Raw genomic sequence first — 14462 nt, 5'->3', positions numbered from 1 at the left:
CTAATACAGGAAGTATATGAGGCATAACTCTTTTGATTAGAAAATAAAGAAACAAAAATTTGTTATCGAGAGGTAAATAAATCTTATCAAGGGAGAAATTTGCTCATGTTTTTTACCACGTTGTTCAATATATACTTTGATCTAATTAGGATTCAAATCCTTTTATTCGTACATTCGTGCTCCACTTGGTTAGCAGATGAAGCATCCCCTTGGTCTTATTATCTAAATCATAATAAGGGTTTGTTTTGATGATATGTTTTTAGTTATGAAGAAAAATATCAAAGATCCTCTGGTGTTTTTCTCTTATGTTGTAGAAGTCTACATGTTAAGAGTTCTTCTAAAAGAAAGTGCTCAGGTAAAAAGTTTATGATTTATCAATGATTTGACGTTTGGGTCATTTGAGTGAATGTGTAGCAAATGAATAATAATCCCAGGTATGCTGAAACTATATAGTGCATAGAGTATTAGATACTCCATCCACTAATTGCAATTTGGAGTGGTGAATTATATCCCATTATGAGAGTGAAAAAACTTCTCACTTTTGTGGGGAATTAGATGCTCCATTCACTAAAAGCAAGTGGTACTTATTATTATAAGTTCTAGCGGTGAATTGAGAATAAAAATGGCTTTTTCATTTACTGATTACAAGGAAAAATGAGTTCTCAAAAATAAAAAAGGCACATTTTTGAGTGGTGTTCGTTTAAGTAGTTTGAAAAAGCCATGCACAAATTTGTGGCAACTATTAAGGCTTTGTGAATTTAGTGTATAGATATTTGGCCATGTGGTTGTGGTAAAAGAGTATTACATCAACAATGAATTCCACACACATTCATTCTTTTGCTTGAAGCACCATAATATAGACTACAAGTATGGGTAGAATCAATTTTCCCCCCATTTGCATGATGAAATTTGTCCTAATTTTTAGATGAATAACTTCTTATTGAAGTCTAACATCACCAGAATTTAAGACGCGATTTGAGGCTCATAAGCCATTTACTGTTTCCTGTTAGTGCCCTAAAAAGATAGATGTCAGTTCTACGTAGACATTTCTTTTATAGTTTGGCAAGAGGTTTACTTCATTCATTTTTTGTTCTTTTGCATATAAAAATGACAAACTAATTTGATTTTTAAGAGTAAACTTGACTCTTGAGTTGATTCGTGATTTATCATTTGCTTTGTTGTAGGCATTTCAGAAATCTATTGTTAAACTGGACTCTTTGGGTGAAGAATTGTAAAAGGATAGCATCCTTATCATGCAACTGTCAAGGGACAATCTCGCTCTTTGGACTTTTGATATGCAGGTAATTCATGTTGTTTGTTAGCTAAATTCATTAAATTATTATATGGTATGTGATATATTTTCCCTTTGGGCTGGTTGTGGACGAGGAGTGACCAAACCTCGACACTATGGTTCGTATTCATGTTCTCTAATTCTCTGAGCTACAAGCCTCACCATATTTTCCCTGAATATGTTCCAAAAAAATGGTACCAATGTAGATTTCAAGTGCCCTGATGTTGCTAATAAGGTTTATATTGCCCAGACATTTTGAAAATTGAATTAACAGCATACCAGCAGGGATGACTGTAATTTTCAAGAAAGGTACCGAGCAACAATTTCTTCAATGGATATTCTCAAGGTTATTGTAAAAATTTCTAGGTGCTAATTGTAGTTAAAAGTAATCATTTTCTCTCCCAATTAAGGATGTCAATTTAAGAGTCTTTTAACCTTACAGTTCTAGCATTTGGTTAAAAAGTAAAATGATTCTATTTGGTCCTTTTTGGGATAGTAGTATATAAGCATGTGTATGGTGGGTTATTTTGAAGTCTAGTTGAAGACTAGAAATAACAAAAGAAGAAGAAATAACATAAGTTTTGATATTTAAGAACCTAATGTTGGGCTCAATATGTATGAAAAAGGTGTGAATGGAAAATGGAGAGAAAAATGGTGGAAGAAAGGAGGAGACACCAATTTAGAAGGTGTACTCCCAAAATTGGAAGTTCACTAATTCTCCCACATTGGTGGGAGAAGGAAACTATGGAGTGTTTTTGATAGAAACCACTTACTCTACATGATAAGTGAGGCAAGAAATAAGAAATGTCTCGCGCCGTCATCGCTCGCTTGGCTCGGCTTCGGCTTCGGCTTTGGATTTATCAAATGATCGATCGATGAGATCTATCTTTTGGGACAAACTTTATTTCACGTAAATTTAATCTGAATGCCAAAAGGAAAACATACCAGTAATCCCCCATTTATACATGCATACAGATTTTGAAATAGTATTTTCTGAAATAATATACTGCTTCGAACTGATGCAATTGTTCAATGAAATGATATGTTTGTTCAGTGAACTGATGTACTGTTTCGGAACCGGTATGTCTGTTTGGAGAAGGAAACGATCTTTGGGTAAACAGACATGAATTTTTAGAAATATCACACCATTTAAGTGAACCAATGTCACCTTTTCGAAGAGGCATCTCACAGACTATGTAAACGTGCTTTCATTCACAGGTTTTGATATGAATTTTTCTGCAATAAATTCTCTTCTTGTCTTTACAAATACTCTGTGTGATCAGTCAATCCGTTAAGTGAGTTCGACGATATTCCAATTGTTTGAGGTACCGCTACAGTTGGTTTGTTTGGCCATTTTATCCTAGAAGGAAAATTCCACAACCTCGGGTACAGTAACGGGAATTATTTTCTTAAGGAAAGTCCGTGAATTCGGACGACTTGGCCTTATTCATTTCTGTTTCATCTATTTTTGAAAAAAATAAAATACACCTCTTGGAAAGGTCATTTTGATCTTGTGTTGCGGGGATTTGATGTACTTTATTGTGTTCTTGTTTATACTTGAACTCTAGTTGAAGTTGTTATACTGCATATACAGATTCTGCGAACCCATAGAAGGAAATAACAATCTTAAGGAAATAACTTTCAGAATCTGTATACCTTATTTTTGGAGATTAAAGTTTTAACTTTCTACTCCGCCTGAACTTAACTAGTGATTTGAAGTCATAAAAACTTCATCACAAGTTAAAGATCATTCGGTTGACAATTGGAAGTCATAAAAACTTCATTGTCAACTAGAAACAAGAAGAAAAGTTTAAAGTTGCTTAACTTTATAAGTAGTATTCTGAAAATACTAAGTATTTTTTGTCTTGTGGTGACAGAAAAATGACAAGCGATAGTCAAATGCAAGATGCGGCAGCGTCTATGGGGGCAACTAATATTGCCACATCAAGTCGCAAAAATGCTCCGCCTACAATGGCACTGACGGAGAAGCCCAAAAAATTTGTGGGCATTGACTTTAAATGATGGCAGCAAAAGATGTTCTTTTACCTCACCACTTTGTGTCTACAAAGGTTCACTAGCGAAGACGCTCTTGAGGTGCCTGAGGGAACCTCGGACAAAGAGTGTTTCATAATTGTAGAAGCTTTGAAACATTCCGACTTCCTTTGCAGGAATTATATTCTGAGTGGTCTCCAAGACGCCCTCTACAATGTCTATACTGGAACTACGACATCGAAGGAATTGTAGGGGGCACTTGAACGAAAATATAAAACAGAGGATGCGGGAATTAAAAAATTCCTTATTGCATGGTTCCTGGACTTTAAAATAATAGATAGCAAATCGGTTGTCTCTCAAGTGCAGGAGTTGCAAGTCATTATACATGATCTCCTAGCAGAAGGTATATCTTTGAAAAATAACTTAGTTGAACAAGTTAAAAAAGTTCTTAATACTCACATAAACTGTTTTGTAAGTTTAATTGTGAATGATGCATTTCAAGTAGCAGCGATAGTTGAGAAGCTACCACCTTTGTGGAAAGACTTTAAAAACTACTTGAAGCATAAACGCAAGGAGATGACTGTCGAAGATCTTATTGTCCGACTATGTATTACAGAGGACAATAAAGCAGTCGAGAGAAGGTCAAAAGGGAATTCTACAATTAATGTAGCACATATTGTAGAAGATGACCAAAATAATTATAAGAAAAGAAAGAAAGTTGAACAAGGAAGCAATCAACCCAAGAAGAAATTCAAGGAAAAATGCTTCAATTGTGGCAAGATTGGCCATAAGTCCACGAATTGTCGTGCCCCGAAGAAAGGCAAGAAAAAGGATCAAGCAAATATGGCTAAATCCAACAAAGAATGCTATCATTTGTGTGCTATGTTCTCAAAATGCAACTTGGTAGGGAATCCTCGCGAGTGGTGGATGGATTCTGGTGCCACCCGCTATGTTTACACCAACAAAGAATTGTTCTCATCATTTGCTTTGACTCAAGTAGATTAAATGATCTACATGGCTAACTCCGCTATTGCTAAGGTGGAAGGAATAGGGAAAGTGTTTTTGAAAATGACTTCGGGCAAGGTCTTAACACTTAACAATGTGTTGTATGTTCTAGAATTACGTAGGAACTTAATTTCTGTTTCACTTATAGATGAGAACGGATTCAAATGTGTAACCATTTCTGGAAAAAGTATAGTTAGCAAAGGAGAAATGTATGTAGAAAAAGGCTATCTCACCGAGGGCCTTTATAAGATGAATGTAATGACTGCTAAAATAAATAAAAGTTCAAATTTTTCTTACTTTCTTGAGTCCTATAATTTATGGCATGAACGTTTAGACCATGTTAATTACAACGTTACGAAAACTGATTAACTTAGAAGTTTTGCCAAATTTTGAGTGCAATAAATCAAAGTGTCAAACGTGTGTGGAATCGAAGTATGCAAAGCATCCTTATAAGTCCGTTGAAAGGAATTCCAATCACTTAGACTTAATACACACTGACATTTGTGATATGAAGCCAACACCATCACGTGATGGGAAAAAGTATTTCATAGCTTTTATTGACGATTGCACTAGATATTGTTATGTCTATTTGCTAAATAGTAAGGATGAAGCAATAGATGCATTTAGGCAATATAAAACTGAAGTTGAAAGTCAGTTAGATAAAAAGATAAAAATGATAAGAAGTGATAGGGGCGGAGATTATGAATCTCCCTTCACCAAAATATGCATAGAGAATGGAATCGTCTATCAAACTACTGCCCTGTATTCACCTCAATCTAACGGAATTGCAGAAAGAAAAAATCAAATTTTGAAGGAAATGATGAATGTCTTGCTTATAAGTTTCGTTTACCGCAAAACTTATGAGGGAGGCTATTCTTACAGCCAATCATATACTCAACAGAGTTCCCCATAGTAAGACACAATCAATTCCTTATGAAAAATAGAAAGGAAGGAAACCCAACTTGAAATATTTCAAAGTGTGGGGGTGTCTAGCAAAGGTCCAAATTTCTATGCCTAAAAGAGTTAAGATAGGACCTAAGACGGTGGACTGCGTGTTCATAGGATATGCTAAAAGTAGTAAAGCATGTCAATTTTTGGTTCAAAATCTGAACATCCAGATATTAATGAAAATACGATAATTGAATAAGACAATGCTGAATTCTTTGAAAATATTTACTCATATAAAACTAGACATGAACAGTCTAGTGGAGGATCTAAAAGACCCCGAGATGAACCAAGTAAGAATGTACATAATGAAGAAAATCCAAGACATAGTATACGTCAATGAACGTCTACTTCATTTGGATCGGATTTTGTAATATTTCTCTTAGAAAATGAGCCTCAAACATTTAGGGAAGCGATGGCATCTTCGGACTCATCCTTTTGGAAAGAGGCAGTCAATAGTGAGATTGATTCGATATTAAGAAACCATACATGGGAATTAGTTGATCTCTGTTATACTTTCTCATGATGCAAGGATAGGGGTAAGATCTATGTGCACTCTTTATCTGATGTGTTGTGGTGCTTATGGACGGTCAAGTCCTATTTAGATAATTTAACAGTAGTACTTAACATAAAACATAAGCTATATGTATATAGCCACCATTGTCTTTCAAGTCTTTTCTTGAATTTTGATAAGCGAAGACTATCCTATTGTGGTTGATATTCTACTGCACAACTAATTGAGTTTTGTATTCTTTAGTTTTTATTTCATGTGATGATTTGTCATTGAATTGGGACAAATGTTATTTGTGGTACTTGTATGACCTGTGTAAAAAGTCATCACAGAGAAAGGCCCTTTTATTGAATGGCAAGCTGATTCTCCATCCAGCTTAATCTGAATGTGGCGTTCTCATATCCTATCACCTTGGGTAGCTAAGTATCTGCTATTACCATTTGGGAATGGCCATGAGATATACATTCTTGTTCTTTTTCACTACATATAGATCAATAGTTAGATACTGCTACTGCATTTACCATTGTTCATGTACCACTGTCCACTGAATAAAGCTAAACAAATTAAAATATGCGTACATAGATATAAAGACCTTTGGTTCTGGAAAGAAAATGACTAAAATATCATCCTAAAGTATCCATGTTAAAAGGACAAATTAATAATCTAATTTTTAATTTTTCATCACAAATTGAGTAAACGTAAGTGTGTTTTACTTGTGACATTCTTGAATTTTATACGTTTATTGATTTTTGTAATTATAAGACTTTTTTGAAAAGATTAAATGGTAGCTCGGGACAAACTTTAAATGAAACAAGTGATGTTGTCCAACAAATGCAAAAAATGATGCAAAAAATGGAGGATCAAATCGAGGAGCAAAAGAGAACAATTCGACAAGAAGTTATTACAGATATAATTGCTCAACTTAAGAATGCAGGAATAATTGATCCGAAGATACTGGCAGCATTATCCTTCCCTTCACCAACAGAATCGACTTTTACACTAGCAGCCACTCAAAACAGTCCAAGGTTAGTATTTGAATTCTGAATTATACTCCATTTCATGTGGGGTCATATAGTGGATGACTGTATTGGAGTGTTATTTGTGGTTGGTAACTAAGAGAAAGGAGTCAGTAGAGTGAAGTCTTGTGCATTTCTAAACTGTTTGTTGGAGTGTTGTTGTTGGTTGGATAAATTACCTTATCAACAACTAAGTACTTCCCAGTTGTTATCCCTAGTTGCTGAAAAGACTGTGTGACATCAAGAATATCATCCACAACTTGAAATAACAACCCAATACATCTTACAAACTTCCTTAGCTTCTTTAGATCTTCATCTTCTGCCCCTCCTAAAATAGCTCCAATCACAATAGACCCTTCTCATAAAACTGTAGTCTTGTACAAATGAATCAATTTAAACTTCTTTAAATCAACATTAGAAATGACCTCAGATATTATTTCTACAACTTGTCCAACTACAAGAGGTTATGGACCTTTGGTGTTATTGGAGAAATTGGGAAAGTTAAAAATTTGAGAGAGGTCAGTGCAAAAGGAAAGCAGAAAAAGTAGCTTTTGATATTTCTTTTCTCGAAATAGAAAATTTTCTAAAATATTAAACTTGGACACTCATTCTTAAATATGTAGTCACTTGTAGATAGCTCTCATACTGAAATAGCTTTGCGTGTTATCACCTGTTCTATCCCACTGGAATTGGTCATTTGCTCTTGTTGGCTGAGGATTTAACTTTAATAAGTAGATGTTATGATTTAGTTCTTTGGTTCTGAGTCATCTATCAAGCTCTGGTTTCCATATCAACTGAATAAGTTTGATCATTCTTGACTAGTTCAGTTTATAACTTCTCATTTATTTATTGTCTTAACGGTAGTGAAGAATTTATTAAGTGGCCCCTTTGTTGTAATTTGCTTTATTCTGAACATTGCTACACCAATTCATTGTTTAAGCTTAAAGGTATTTTGGATTGCAAAACTAAACTGGAGAGAATGTAGTTTTTCAGTTACTAAATTAGATGCCAATTCAGATGTATTTATATTGAAAAAAAGAGGTAAATTGAGAAAAAAGAGATACTGTAATTGATTACTAAATTGAAAAAAGAGGTACTATAATCAGATGCATTTATATGGTTTCAAAGTTTCATACTGAAGCTAGTCTAGTTGTGTTATATGTAATAAGGAGAGGGTGTCATTATAAATCAATCTGTCATTGGACTTACCTGTATGAATTATGAAGCACGGGAAGCAATCGAATGTTGACTTGACTTGGTATACTTGGAACTGTCTTTGATTTTAGTGCAGGTTGCCCTGTATAAATAAATTTTTTGTAGTCGGAAGTTCTGCATCAATATAGCCTGCATCACTTGAGCATATATAGTACTTTTAATTAAGATTTGTCGTGTAACTCGTTACCCGCTGCACTTTGAGATCTGTTCAAAACTTTCCTTGGGGCAGAGATTGGATGGCTGGTTTTCTGGTCTGTCTTTACTTTAGAAAAAAAATTTTGATAGGCTATTCAAATTTAGTTTTGAATTTTCCATTGGATGTTGGAAAATGTGTTAGAACTCTCTTTCTCATGTGCCCACACATTCTCTTCAATCTTCATCTCTTTGAAGGCGTTATGGAAAATATCACTGAAAATAGATATCTGATGGCAGGTTATGTTTTAAAATGCCATTTTTTTTTACATCTAGTATATACTAAATGTTGTTTCTCAATTAGTTTTGGGTTGAGATGTTGTTGGTCCATTATATATTTGTTTCAGTATCGTTGTGAATCACTGTCTCTTGTTTCTGAGATGGCGCTCTTGAATCCATATAGTTTGCTAGATAAGCTACTTTTATTACTAATCTTATCTAATTCTCAAGTTAATGATAGTGGATCTAGTTTTGTGGTAAGTTTTTCCCAAGGCGACCTATGTTATTGAAGTGTGACTAGATTCACAGATACACATATATCCTTGATTTGATTGATCGAGTTCTATTTGATCTTTTTCAACTTTTGTTGTTCTTGTTGTGTACTTTGTTGCTCAACTTCAATTTTGTTTTTCTTATTGTTGTAGGTGTTCATGATATAGAAGATGATGGGAACGAAGTTGATGAACTAGACTTGACCTAAGGGATCAATCACATATTCAAGCCACACTAGCTGTTGGAAAAATTTGTGTATGTTTTGATTAAGATATATCACATTGGACCAAGTATATATACGCAGTTTCAAACATCTTTTATTTTTGAACATTCAAAACTTGTGTGTTTTGATTTTTTTGAATGGTCGAAAAATTATTTGGTCTCTTATTGGTTCCCAATTACAATTTGTGTTATGGTAGTCTTATGTAATCATTGCAATAACATAATATAGTATTGTTGAATGGTTAAATTTTGGGTATGGGGACAACTATTTTGGGCTATTACGACAATTATTAATAATTGTCCAAATAGTCTAAAATAACTGTCCCTATAGCCAAAATTAACCGTTGCTATAGCTCATGTATAACTGTTGCAATAGCTTGCAAAATAACCATCCTATAAAACTTTTAGGATGGTTTATAATTGTCACAATAGCTAGCCGTCCTAATATAAATCAAGCCGACAAACCATTGCAATAGCTTAAAACTGTCGCATTAAGTTTTATCGGGACGGCTGAAAACGGTCCCAACATATAATAAAACCGTCGCAAAAAAGTTAAACCATCCAAAAATATACTAAATCGTCGCTATAGGTCGATAGTGCAAACAATTTACAACCGTCTTAATAGCCTCATAACCATAGCCTCATCAAACAGATAACCGTCGCCATAGATGATATATAGGAACAATTTTTAACCGTCCCAAAATATACTAAACTGTCGTGATAGGGAGATATATGTAGATAGTCTTCAACCGTCTCAATAAAACGTGGCCTCACCATACCAAAAACCATCGCCATAGATCATATAGTGGAACGGTTTTGTAACTGCACTGTCGCCATAGATTATATAGTGGAACGGTTTGTAATCGTCCCAACATAACAAAAACCGTCGCCATAGGGTCAATATAAATAACCGTCGCGAAAGACCGAGATGTAGTGACGGTTTTGATAACCGTCGCAAAAAACGATCACCATAGGTCTGTTGTAACGCCTTCAGTTGTGTCCGTTCTCTAACCGTCATTATAAGTCTATTAGAACAGTTATGTTAGCTATGAAGATGGTATGAAAACCATTGCCATAGGCTATTTTTCCACTAGTGCATTTTTCATTATTTCTTAAAAATCCTCGCCCCCCCCCTCCAATGGTACATTAGTTCAACTAGCTCTTCCCCCTAAAGTTAGCTAATTAGGTCCACTGACTCCTCTTCCCTTGGCCTAATAATTTTCACTTGGCATTCGGGAAAAGTTATTATTTTCATCCTAAAATATATTTGAAAAGCTGAAGACGCACCTAAACTATTGAAGTAACCTAATACACACCTAAACTATTTAAAACGAATCCAACAACATCCTTCATTGTTTTCTCAATATTTGACACACGCGCTGCCAAATTCTCGTCAATCGATTTTTACACCACTATCCTTAGTCCTGCCCTGTTTGCTGTCGCACCATTGGTAATATATATTGAGACAAGATTTCCACCACTCAAATCTTGATTATCAATGTCATCATCACTGTTCATCGATGTCATCATCACTGTTCATCGATGAAGTGATGACAGTACCGCCACGTAAATTGGTCTTTAAAGTATCCATCAACGGTTCACTCACATTGTCTATGTATTCAATAAATTTTGCAATGTAATCCTGCTTTGCTTTGCAGACAATGGGGGTGAGAAACTGGTGCACAATCTATAAATAAGCAAATGTAATTATTAACAAATTTATTTTTACTAGATAATTAAAAAAAAAGAGAATTTCCTATCTTTGTAAGTGTGCCATCTTAATAGTCTGAAAATGGTCTGAGGGCGATCCTGACATTCTTCGTTACCTTTTCTGACTTGAGAAAAGGCTTCACATATCCAAATCTATAATCATAAAAGATATAAACAAGTAAAGCATATTTAATATATAATATAATGTGTAATAACTGATAATCTATAATTTCTATAATCAATTATTCAAAAATCTGATAATAATACTTACTGAAAAAGCCCATGCAAATTCAAAAAGAGCATGCAATGCACTATTTCTCTCAAAATATGTTTTCTTTAGCCTTTTGAAAGCTATCTTCTTCTTATTCGGGAACTCAAATTTCAAATCGAATGACTTTTCGTCCCTTGAATATTTTTCATAGAATTTGATAGAATCAGTCATGTTGATGGTGTCCACCTTGACTCTCTTTGCTCCATCCTGATGAGCAAAATAGTGTGTACAAATCACACCAGACAACACTTTTATTGGTCCCCCTTATCCGACTTATCTCCTCTCACAAGCTTCAACAACTTCTTCACACTAATCTTCTTTTTTTAAGTTACCTTGTAAAAATCTTCACTGTTCTTAATTATTCATTTGTACTTAGAATCACAAAAGTATTTGAAATAATTTAGCCCACACAAATTTCTTGAAGCCAAAATAAGCTGGCTCGCCGTTGATGCAAAACCATAACTTATTCTCCTTAGGATCCCCCTTCACTCCAAATAATGTGTAATAGACAAGTTGTCCATTGGACTTAATAAACTTGGACAACTTCCATAACAACCTAAAACAAGACTCTTTGAACCTAGCTTTAAGATTCTGATCATTCAAAATTTTTGTAAATTAATCGCACAACGCCATCATAGAAGGAGCTGAAATTTTGAATAGAAACAACTCAACATCATCTAAAATATTGGCAAGGTCGTACCTCTCGACGAAAATGAATCTTATGCAACGAGGCACAAACAACGCATCCTTATCTTCCTCTTTTTCACTCTTACTTTCCCACGCGAAGTGTCTCCAACTACGATGCCTAAAAGTTCCTTCATTAAACGATTTTATTATTTTCTGCTATTCTACTTCAGCTTCAACTTTTCCCTTTTCGAAGCCCTCGAGGCTTCTTCTGTTGCTCTCTTTATACTACTCTTGTATAGCAATGCAGCTCTCCTCTAGCCATAATTTTTTAGATGATCTATAATAGATCAAACAGTCTAGGGGTTAAAAGAGCAACCATTTGTAGCTGCAGAAATGATAAAATAAAAAATCAAAGTAGTCCAAATAACATTATAAGAAAGAAGAATTCAGAAAACCTAAAAAATTAAATCTTTAATTGACCAATTTTATTATCAAAATATGTATTTGCAATAGCACAAATAAATCAATTCCGAATCAAAACTAGAAAAATATAATAACATTCGCCATTTCAACGAAGAACAATTCAAAAACAAAATCCCAAAAATTTTGAATTTGAATCACCAATATTCAAAATACTTTTAAAAATTCAAAGTGAAATGCTGACCAAAATTCAATAAAAAATGATATACAATCACTTAACTAAAACTAAGTACACAGACGATAAGTGAATCAAGGTCTTAATTCAGAGAAATCTGGCTTTTACTTGAAGAAATTCAACAGTCAAAAAGCAAAAACGTTGATGGAGCTGGTCCACCCTTAATCAGAGGTCGAGGGTTCGACCCTGAGCATGGAGAAAACTCTGTTGGAGCGCTTCCCCCGAATGGGCCCTACGCGGTGCAAATCCAAATTAATTGGATTCCAATATAGGTACTAGATACCGGATGAGAAACCCCCAAAAAATAAAAAACAGGAGAAAACTTATTAAGAAAAGCGGGAACATCAGAAGTCAAAAAAGAGAGGAATGGGGTGGTTAAAGTGTTTAAAAAATAATTTAAAGGGAATCTATAAGTTTTACAAAATACTTTTAACCCCTAATTACATCTCTGTGTTTCAAAACCTTGGAGCCAAAATTAGGATGCCTCTTTTACCAAGTTTTCGGAATGTCTTCTTTTACAAATCTTCTCCAAATACTCCCCTCTCTTAATATCTTTACAAGACTTTTCCACTTACCACCATTTCTCTACACATATATAATTGAGCTGGTCTTAGCTGCATTTATGGAAATGCAATAGCCAACTGCATCTTAATTTTTTATTTTTTTATGATTAAGGATTCGTTTGGATATAAAAATTGTGTTCATATACTTAGAATTAATAATTTTTTTCTTTATTTGAAGAACGATATTTGATCATGAAATTTTTAAATTTTAATTAAAGTCATATTTCAAATTTTGAAGACGGATTATAATTGGATTTTTGATTCACTCTTCATTTTTAAAGTTGTATTTAAATACTTTCAAACATGGATATTATTTTTAATTATTTTTGTATAAAATATGACTAAACATAACTCTTTCTCCAACTTTAAATTTTCATAAATTAAGAATAAACTAAAAAATATTTAAAATTTATGGTCAAATGTCAATCAAGTTTATATTAACTACATAAAAACCTGCTCAGATTAGTTTTTGGAGTTTTGAGACTTTCACTAGCAAAATTTTAAAAATAATTTTAAGTAATTAAAATGCAATATGTCCAAACTCAATTTCAAACTCCAAATATCACAACTTTAAATGTAAATTTTTATGGCCCACATAATTAATTTATTTATTGGTTTAATAATAATTGAATAAGTTAAATCCTTAATCTGTATAGAAAGTTACCAAATAGGATAATTACTGACTCCTAGTAGGATTGTATCCACAATTACTGACTCCTACTAGGATAATGATTATATCCACCAATCACGTTGATGGAACATAAAAACATAGCTGACTATTCCCATTATAAAAAGGGTCCTCTCTATGCCAAAAGAAAAATAAGCTCCATCACAATTATTCTGAAAGTAAGGTAAAGAGAGAGAAATAATTCAGTGCTTCTGCTATTATGCTTTTGTTTCTGTCAAAACTAAGGAGAATTCAGGTAAGTAATTTTTTATTGAATTACTGTTATTATGTGTATGTGAAAATCATTAAGTTCAACGTTCCTGAATAATACAAAAAATTATGGATAAGATTGTTTATGTATAAGATTGTTTAAGTTTATAAAATTTGTTTTATGCTTACATGTGGTATCAGAGCCTGATTTTCAGACCAAGTGATTTTCCATTAAAATTAATGTTTCTCCAGATCTTGTGAATTTTAATTATGTTTGTTAGAAATTTCATAATTATTGAATAACGAAATTTGAAATATTGATATTATTATAATTGATTCTATTTAAAATAATATGAGTTTAATCTTTGTTATTTTAAATATTAAAGAAACAACTCTTTGTTGTTAGAACGTTGTAGTATGCAATAATAAAATTTATTGTTTCTTAATATAACTTGGATTCATATATGTAAGATTCTTTAATCACCAAAGTGGTCGAATCTTTATGAAATTAATTCCAAAATAAAGGTTAAAGTTTAAATTAATTATCTATTAATCTTGATGCTTATAATTGATCTAATAATTATGAGTAAATTAAATTTTTGGTCATAAGACATTTGTGGATCACCCAAAGGTTAATTGTTTCTTTGTATGACCAATAAATATTAAAGAGATAATTTTGATGTATCGTTAGTTTTATTTATTTATCCGAAGATGATAAATATTATTAATTGATGCATTAAATATTATCGTTTTGTGTTAAAGATATTTTAAGCATCATTATGTTTAAAGTTGTATTTTGATGTTTCGCCCAAAGGAGAACATCAATATACATTTAAGTAAATTATTTCTGAATTTGATAATGTGTTTAATCTGATAAC

At 33.0% G+C, this 14462-nt stretch overlaps 1 long non-coding RNA gene across 1 annotated transcript; it reads left to right on the top strand.

Annotated features, from left to right (window-relative positions):
* The first annotated feature begins 6775 nt into the window (after nt 1-6775).
* LOC124896709 lies at nt 6776-9044 on the top strand. The gene is made up of 2 exons (XR_007053108.1): nt 6776-7278; nt 8812-9044. It is a non-coding gene; the product is annotated as an uncharacterized LOC124896709 (long non-coding RNA).
* The last annotated feature ends 5418 nt before the right edge of the window (nt 9045-14462 follow it).

Source organism: Capsicum annuum, chromosome 1 (assembly GCF_002878395.1).
Source record: "Capsicum annuum cultivar UCD-10X-F1 chromosome 1, UCD10Xv1.1, whole genome shotgun sequence".
Lineage (NCBI taxonomy): Eukaryota > Viridiplantae > Streptophyta > Magnoliopsida > Solanales > Solanaceae > Capsicum > Capsicum annuum.
The sequence above is the reverse complement of the archived record's forward strand: the minus strand, read 5'-3'. Positions and strand labels throughout refer to the sequence as shown.